This window comes from Octopus bimaculoides, chromosome 7, assembly GCF_001194135.2.
Source record: "Octopus bimaculoides isolate UCB-OBI-ISO-001 chromosome 7, ASM119413v2, whole genome shotgun sequence".
Taxonomy (NCBI): Eukaryota; Metazoa; Mollusca; class Cephalopoda; order Octopoda; family Octopodidae; genus Octopus; species Octopus bimaculoides.
This window is the reverse complement of record NC_068987.1, coordinates 27,457,802-27,467,308: the sequence shown is the minus strand read 5'-3', so window position 1 is coordinate 27,467,308 and position 9,507 is coordinate 27,457,802. Positions and strand designations below refer to the sequence as shown.

At 32.6% G+C, this 9,507-nt stretch overlaps 1 protein-coding gene across 1 annotated transcript in view; it reads left to right on the top strand.

Annotated features, from left to right (window-relative positions):
* LOC106870179 (carbonic anhydrase-related protein 10) overlaps nt 1-9,507 on the top strand; it is a 559,357-nt gene that overhangs the window by 351,896 nt on the left and 197,954 nt on the right. The window lies entirely within an intron of this gene.

Here is a 9,507-nt window from a genome sequence, read left to right as displayed (position 1 = left end):
ATATATATATATGTATATGTATATATATATATATATGCACCTATGTATGTATGCGAGTAGCAGTATGCCAGTAACAACAAACACACGCACTGATTCGGTCTTTTACAGTTATTGTTATTGTTAGTAAATGGGTTAGTTACTTCTGTTAATCAATTTATCGATCAGCCGTTTTTTTTATTAGTTTTTCAAACTCATATGCCAAGCAGTTAATCGTTCAACAAATGTCAGTTAGACGTACACAGCAATTATATTGGTGTGACACTAAGTGAAAGTTTTAGATAGGAAAATAAGAATTGCGTATATCATATCATCATGAATGTTTTCACATTTCAATATTCTAGTACAAAAATATCGTAAAAATCTAAAATGGATACAATCTCAAATTTGAGTATTAATGAAAGTATCATTATTAGTATATGAAAAATAAAAATGTGGTGTACAATGCTAATGAGTAAATTAATGTTAATATGCGAAATGCGCAACACTCACCACAATGTATGAATAGACAAGCTTTAAGCTTGTCCAACATCACATACGGGAGGTTTGAATCTGACATTAATTATAACTTGTTTTATAATCCCTGTGTCATGTGTCCTTAGCTCACGTTTATAACGGTTTTCTTATCTATACAACAGTTTTGCATGTATATATGTCTGTACACACACACGCGTACACAAACACAGACACACAGATGCATATATATATATATATATATATATATATATATATATATATATACATATATATATAAACAATAGATTAGATTGATCCAAATGACAATCCAATAATATAATATATGATAACATAAATCATTAAAAAGCCAAAATAACGAACAATTTGTTTCGACTTATATACATTATTTGATTTATAAATAATACACATCAATTTATATAAGTCGGTTCAGTGCTTTGATTTATAGACAGACGAAATTCCATGTGAAAGGACGGTTGTCTATAAACCAAATAATGTATATAAGTCGAAACAAATTGTTCGCTATTTTGATTTTTTAATGTTATATTATATTCATAGTATATTATGTTGTACTATTGAACCTTGGAAGGGGCATTATGCCGGTAATAACACACGCACTGGTTCGGTCCTTTACTGTTAGTCTTAGTTAATGGGTTAGTTACTCCGTTAACCAGTTTATTGGTCAGTCGTTTTTATTAGTTTTTCAAGCTCATATGTCAAACAGCTGATCGCTCAAATGTTCAGTATTGTTAGTCCTGTCATTTCTTTTTTTGGCAAATAATTATTTCATCGCATTGTTGCAATCTCTACACTGACACATCACTCTACTTCCATGTCTTTTGAACTTATGTTCCAGCTTTGGGATTCGACTGAGATCTGTCCGAGATGAGCATGTGAGTGTGTGTATGTCTGCATGTGTGTGTTTTTATATATAAGTGTGTGCATCCGTATGTGTGTGTGTGTGATTTAAATATTGACAATATAATTTTTCATATATATAAGATAGTGGTTTTGATTTTCCCTTTGATTTCTTTGCAAACGCACACGTTCACCCATATGACATTTCTCTCAAAGACAGTTAAACCGTCTTCTTTGTTTGATAAATATTCAATAAATATATATCTATCTGTGCGTGAGCATGAGCATGCGTATGCGTGCGCGTGTCCATGTGTGTATGGGAGGGCATGTGCGTATTTGTGTTTGCGTGTACGTGTGTGTGTGTGAGTATGTCTGTGTCTCAGTGTGTCTTTATGTGTGTATGTGTGTACATTCATATGTGTGTGAGTTCCTGTGTGTTTGTGCGTACGTGTGTACTTCTGTATGCATGTCTCCGTGTGTGTGCGTATGCGCTATTGTGTTTGTTTGTGTGGGCGTGAAGGCATGTATGTGTCCTTGTTTGTCTTTTCGTGTTTGTTCTTGCTCCCCTTGCTGCAGAGGTCATAAATGTGTGACGAAAGATTTCTGGACAATGAGCATGAGTTAAAATAATAAAATAAGAACAGTAATAAACGAGTGGAGGGAAAATATATAGTGCGTGTGTTTATTTGACAAAACAAAAAAAAAAATTACCGTCCCGAAATGCAACGCAACAATATCAGTTTCAACACACGATTTCACATCAGGAATTTTCCAACACAAATTGATAACCATATATATATATATATATATATATATATATATATATATATATATATATATATATATATATATATATATACACACATATCATCTATCTATATATATATATATATAAATATATATATATATGCGTGTGTGTGTTTGTGTGTGTGCGTGCATGTGTATGCATTTATACGTGTATGTATGTGTATATGTGTGTGTATGTGTTTACATCAACTTAAAACTGTAACATAAATTGATTCTCTACAGAAGACAAGCTGTAAGTAGTGATTTTAATCAGATACTCGTATTACATAAAACTAGTTTACTACAAGTTATATCATCAGTGTGATCACTTGAAAAACTTTATTTCTCTTGTAGTTCACCAGTGGTCCAAATTTTCTGGCAAGTTAAAATTGAGAAAGTACACATTAGAAATGCATATACTTGTTTAGTGTCTTTATACAGTAAAGAGAGTAACGAGGGTAATTTTATACCCATACTTTAGAAGATTATTGAAATTTGTTACATCAAACGTTGCTATTTCTTAGAATCTTTCAGCTATGATCCCAATCAACCCTATTCAAAAATCTTACAAAGCATAGATCAAATAGTATGCATAATATTACATACTATTGATATGGAAAATGTTAATGGTACTCTCAACACACTATTATTTCGGAAATTGTATTGACTAATTATACAGTCAGTAGTCTACTGCTAATATATTTATGTATATGTATATGTGTGTGTGAGTGTGTGTGTGTGTGTGTGTGCATGTATGCGAGTGTGTGGGTGTGTGTTTGTGTGTGCATGTGCCTTTAGTAAATCGTCGCATTAAGTACCACAAACACATCTCATTTCTTATGCTGCTGTGGAATACAATAATTGCTGTTTGGGAATATTGATATCATAGCTACAGACTTGCTTAGTTATTTTGGAATATTCGACAAGCAATATAGTGGAATATTCGACTTTGATGTTTTAAAAGCATTCTATGACCTTAGTATTTTAATAAGTTCATCAGAGAGGTAAAATTTGCGTATATTCTACTCCTATCTGCACGGTGAATTTTTCAACTCCTTAAGAATGGTTTCCTCAGAGCTTCTCAATCTATGGGAAAAGGCTACAAAAAAAAAAAAGGAATATTCGACGATTCCAGTGGCTGGCTTTCATCATATATGTACTATAAGTTTCTTCAGTACGAAGAAATAAACACACATCAATCAATATTTTAATGTGTTTATAAAATTCCTTCGACATTAATGTAAGCTATTCACGCTATGGATATTTAAGAGCTTTGTTTAGATATTAATTTTTTTTTTAAGCTAGAGTAATGAATGAAGCGATCAATTCGTTTTACTGCTATTTAAACCCAGAGTCTGGACTTATCAACGTTGTGAATCATGAAGATTTATACACTATTTTAATGATAAGTTACTTTTGGACTCGGGAATTTTCCGTAAAAACGTGTCTCAATAAAACATTACTGGGATCAAGTTTGAAGAATTTGGGATTGAAATGTGGACTGGATGGCTCTGAAGTTTCAACGGCTAGTAAATTCATAGAAAGGATTGCTCTAAGAAAATACGTCTATAAATTTATGCCAAACAGACAGCTACAATCCTAAGACATTAAAAATGAACATCGAAATTCATATATATTGCATTGAATTTTCTAAAAATTGGATAAATAAATAGATACATATATAAAATAACTAAGTAAATTTAGTGGTATTTCGTCTGGCTTTACGTTCCGAATTCTAATTCCGCCGAGGTCGACTTTGCCTTTCATCCTTTCGCGGTCGATATATTAAGTACCAGTTGCCTACTGGCGTCGATCTAATATTTCGAGCCTTGTATCGAGAATAGAAAATAATATTTTAGTGAATATATAAGGCAGCGAGCTGACAGAATTGTTAGCACGCAGGGCGAAAGGCTTATTCGTATTTGGTCTACCGCTACGTTCTGAGTTCAAATTCTGCCGATTTCGACTTTCCTTTTAATCCTTTCGGGGTCGATAACTTAATTACCATTGAAGCACTGAGGTCGATGTAATCGGCTAGTTCCCTCCACCACAATTTCAGGCCTTGTGCCTATAGTAGAAAGGAATCAATAGCCTGCCAGGCAAAATGTTTAACGGCATTTCCATTGTCCTTACGTTCTGAGTTCAAATTCCGCCGAAGTCAATTTTCCATTTCATCTTTTCGGAATCGATAAAATAATTTCCAGTTGAGCACTGGGGGCGATATAATCGACTAACCCACTATTTGTGTGCCAAAATTGAAACCAATATTTTAGTAAATATAAAAGGCGGCGAGCTGGCAGAATTATTAGCACGCCAGGCAAAATGCTTAGCGACATTTCAACCACCCTTACGTTCTGAGTTCAGATTCCGCTGAGCCCAACTTTCGGGGTCGATAAAGTAAGTAGTAGTTGAAAACTGGAATCGATGTAATCGACTTACCTTCTTTGAAAATTGCTGGCCCTGTGTCAAAATGCGAAATCAATATTTTAGTGAATATATACATCACGAAATAAAAACATTCGCCAATACTGTAAATGAAAATTCATAATAAAATAGTAACAAAGTAATAAAGGGTTGGTAATAATGGTAAAGTTTGAAATGATTTATATGAAAAGTAACTAATATGCATTCAGCCCACTTTTGCGTCCGCTATATGAGTCACGAAAATAAAGCACACACTATCCGAAAAAATATCAGAATATATAGTTTTGCGAGAGTGGGTGTTCTGAAGTAAAAACGATAATAACGCACCAGAATGGCTATAAATTCATATCTACACAACGCACATTCAATGTTGAAAATTTTTAACATACAACCCAGCGTGTGGGATGGGACTACAATTGTCTTGTTGTGCTGACAGAATATCCATGTCCTTGATTTACAAAATATGCTAAAAAGTTTCTTTAACTATATTATGTGAAACAAGCTTGCTAGAAAACAGATTAAAGAAAGCACTTCATTCATAAAATGACAACTTAGATCAAAGGCTATATACAGAGACAGGGAAATGTTTTGACAGAAAAATGGGTTTGTGGCTTTTTATTAAAGCCTCTTGCATGCAAAATGTTCATCTGCTGATTACAAACGCTGTAACAGAATACTAAAAAGGGAGGAGAATTCTTAAACTTATATAGATTATTTATCAGAAAAAAACCCTCTGATATTTTCAGCTAAGTGGCTTTATATAAGTATTTCTGGAAACACACATACCGGAAAGCAAGTTGAGAGAAGAAAGTAATTAGCAAGCTGAATGAAGAAGCTAAATCAAATTGCGAGAGATCAAATTTACTGATGATGTCAAATGAAACCAGTATTATTCCAGTATTAATTTTGTAAAATGACGACAGAATGATAATGGTGTTGATTTTTTTTACTGGTTATATATGCATATTTGTGGCTAACTGAATAGACCCCATCACATGACTGTACATATTTTCTTCGAGTTAAAGGAATGAAATTTGATGTTAACAGTAGTATTATATCTAAATCTATTGAATGTGCGATTTTACGACGTTAGCAAATGAAACAACGTTCGTTGAAATAGGAAAAGACAATAGCGACTCTTTCGGGATGCATCTTGGTACAAACTGTTGTGTGGCATTTGATTTATGGAAATAAATTTAAGCTTACATAACAAGAGGTTGGGTTAAGAAACCGAACAAAACATTATCACAAAGTAAAGTGGAAATATTGAAGGTGTATATCTTAAGCAAATATAGATAGATGAAAACACGCTTAACTATTACAGTCACAAATACCATCATCTCACATTCTTAGTAAGCCACAGCACGCGTACACTTCTACACGCATATACTCTCACAAAAAGCATATACGATTCACCCATATACTCGTCTTTAAACATGGATAAACTATACTCGCACATACACACTCAACTGCCTCCCTTTTATCTCATTCTCATGAAACCACATTACTATCTGACTCTCATGCTTTTTCTCTCTCTTTCACTGGCGATTCGACTTTCTCACTTCGCCATTTTCTTCTGATGTAACATAAACGTCCAAGAGGTTGAACCTTTCCATTTCCAAATTAAGTGTGAAACTACAATCGTATGTGTTAAAATTTGTCCTTCCTGCGTTATCTTTTATATTTAGTTTTTACTTTTGAAGTTTTCCATTGGAATAACGACACACACACACACACACACACACACATACACACATACACACACACACACGCATACATACATATAAGTGTGATTGCGTATTTGTGTGTTTGTATGTGTGTAAAGAATTTTCGGATAACAGGCATCTTAGAATAGAAATAAAATTCTAAAACATAAGTGAAACAAAATAAGGATATATTTTTAGCCCTGAATATATAATGACATTGATGCTATATATAGAATTGAGCGATTATGAATAACCCATTCACTAAATTCTAATAATTGCATTAATATTTTAAGCAAGTCGAAAACTCAATCACTCTGTATCATGGCGAAAAATAGCAGAATTCACAAAAACTCGGGACTAAATGCCGAAGTGCATCTCTTACATTCTGTCATTAAATAGCTCTGAGGTCGACTTATACAAGTAGTCGAATGGGCCTAATATTGATTTCCAATGTTGGCACAGGTGTAGCTACCTCTGGAGAGGAGTAAGTCGATAATATCGACACCAGTATTTAACTGGTACTTATTTTATCGACCCCGAAAGCATGAAAGGCAAAACTCAGCCTCGTCGGAATTTGCCAGTTTCCTGCCAAAAATGAACCTCCTATTAAATATTAATCAGAGAATCAATATGCGATCAAAGTAATTATATCTTCCTCAAGTCTTCGCGTTCGTTGTTGAAAAGAAATTGTCAGATGTAATGAAATATGAATCACACGTTCATAATAGGATTATACTAGAGGTCATCTCCAACAGAACAGGTTTTAAATTACACAACGATGAGCCTAATATTGTAAAGATGCTGATAGCTGATTTCATAAAACCAAAACATTAATCTGCAGTTTATATATATTGACAGCTTTACTACGATGAGTTCGCTGTGAAGGCACTTAGTTGTCAACGAATGAGACCCAGGCCAAAGGAACAAAGGAGCCTGACTATTATATAGATAATTATCTGCCAAACTTTTGCACCTAGCGGTAATAACTAATTATGCTAAAGCAGCATCCTCTTTCGTGAAAGTGTGATGATCATACAATCTGTAGAAAACTGGTGATAGATTTATGACCAGTAAAAAAAAATCATTTTTTTACATGATCTAATCAAAGATGGGTAGTGCCTGGAATATTTTATAGAGCCTCAGAGAATGATTGATGAATACTAGAATTAGACTATGATTCATAGCATAGTCTCTAACCAGAGACTATGCCATGAGTCATAGTCCGGAATTACTGGCACAATTTACAACGCTCTAATGAACACAAAAGTTTCGTACTGGATATTAGCATTGTACTGTATTTTGAAATCTTTAGAACCAAAAATAGTTATTGATATTTAAGATTGTTTAGAATCTTTGATTCCACAATCAAATACGTTTGTATTAACTGACTTAATGTTGTTCAGTTACTGCTTCTACTTCCGCATTCACACTCAGATATTTCCTGTTTCGCGAAAGTCAACATTATTCATGAAGACCGTAGAATTAATTTCCTTCCTACTGCAATTCTCAGATTTATACATTGCAGAAGATTGTTTTGTTCGGACTGTCGTCCATATAACAAGTATCACGTCCATGTTCTCATATTTAAGAGGCTAGAAAAACACGTCTCCAATTATGTGTGAAATAAGTTATAACAACACGGATATGACATGCGCTTACAGATAGAAAGAAAAGGAAAATTTTCAGTATCTGTTTAAAACCTTTCAGTGCCGGAGAATTAGAATATCTGTGTGATTTATCTGGAAAAATATTCAGAGTCTAATGGATGAATAATAAGAATTCGAAATCTTAGTGTGTGAAACCATGAAAATCCAAATGATATTAGCTTTGTACAAATATAATAATGGATAGTGCCTCAAATCACAGATTGAATAAACAAAATGATAAAGATGCATCCAGAAAAATAATCTAGGTTTACAATGAGAACACAAATAATACTACATGAGATATTGTAAATGTAAAATTGTGCCAGTATATATGATATAAAAAGCAAAAATAGTTTATTGATAATTGAAGCACCTTTGGTTATGAGAATTAATTCTGGTCCACAGAGGTATGGAAGACAACTCTTTCGTCATTAACACCTATAAACAACTATGGGAATCACATACAAATCAATAAGAGTATTAGGAAATAAATGAGTAAAAGTGATCATTATAATGTGAAAAAACTACTTAATTTTCATGGAAGAGTTAATGGGAGTGTTAGAGTTGGCCTAAAATACTCTCTGTACATCATTTCTTCTTCTTCTTCTTCTTGTTCTTCTTCTTCTTGTTCTTCTTCTTCTTCTTCTTATTATTATTATTATTATTATTATTATTATTATTATTATCATCATTATTATTATTCAGTAGTTTTATTTTTATAACGTGCTTTCAATTCACTACCGAGCGCAGCTCTGTGTGCCTTGGGCATGTGCTGTGGTTTGCTGTGATGCTTTTATGGTTACTGTATTGAAAGTGTTTTGCGTAGGATGTGTGCAGTGCCCAGTAGTGTAATTTTCTGTATGTTATATATATTTGTAAGTCCTGGTGTTTTTGTTATGAATTTTTCTGAATATGTTTTTATTACACCTAAGGCACCTACTATGATAGGAATTGTTTCTGTTTTTAGATTCCACATTCGAGTTACCTCTATTTCCTGGTCTTTGTATTTTGAAAGTTTTTCCATTTCTTTTAGAGAAACGTTGTCATCTAACGATCCTGCCAAATCATTGTTCCTATCATTGAATCTTGAGATAAGGATGATGATGATTAAGATGATGATGATGATAAAATGATGTTAATGATAATAATAATAACAATAACAACACTGACAACAATAACTGTAATAATAATCTCATTCATAAAAGTCTGTTTGTAAATTAACAAACAAATCACCAGCTTATACAAAATTAGTACATATAAAACATTAACCAGTAAAGTCAAATGTCTTGTTACGAACGATTTATTGCTTTGCTATTAAGTGCTTAGCCATACACTAATTTAAAATAAGTGTACAACCGAGTAAATAGATATTAAAGATATTTTTATGCATGAATTTTTGTTTTGTCTTGCATATACTGGAGTCTGCATACATGTATATATATATTATACGTAAAAGGAAAGATATTGTAAATCAGTATATTTACATATGTGTGTGTGTGTGTGTGTGTGTGTGTGTATATATATATATATATATGTGTGTGTATATACACGAATATATATTTCTATATATCTGTGTATATATATATACATATATATATATATTTAAATGTATGTAC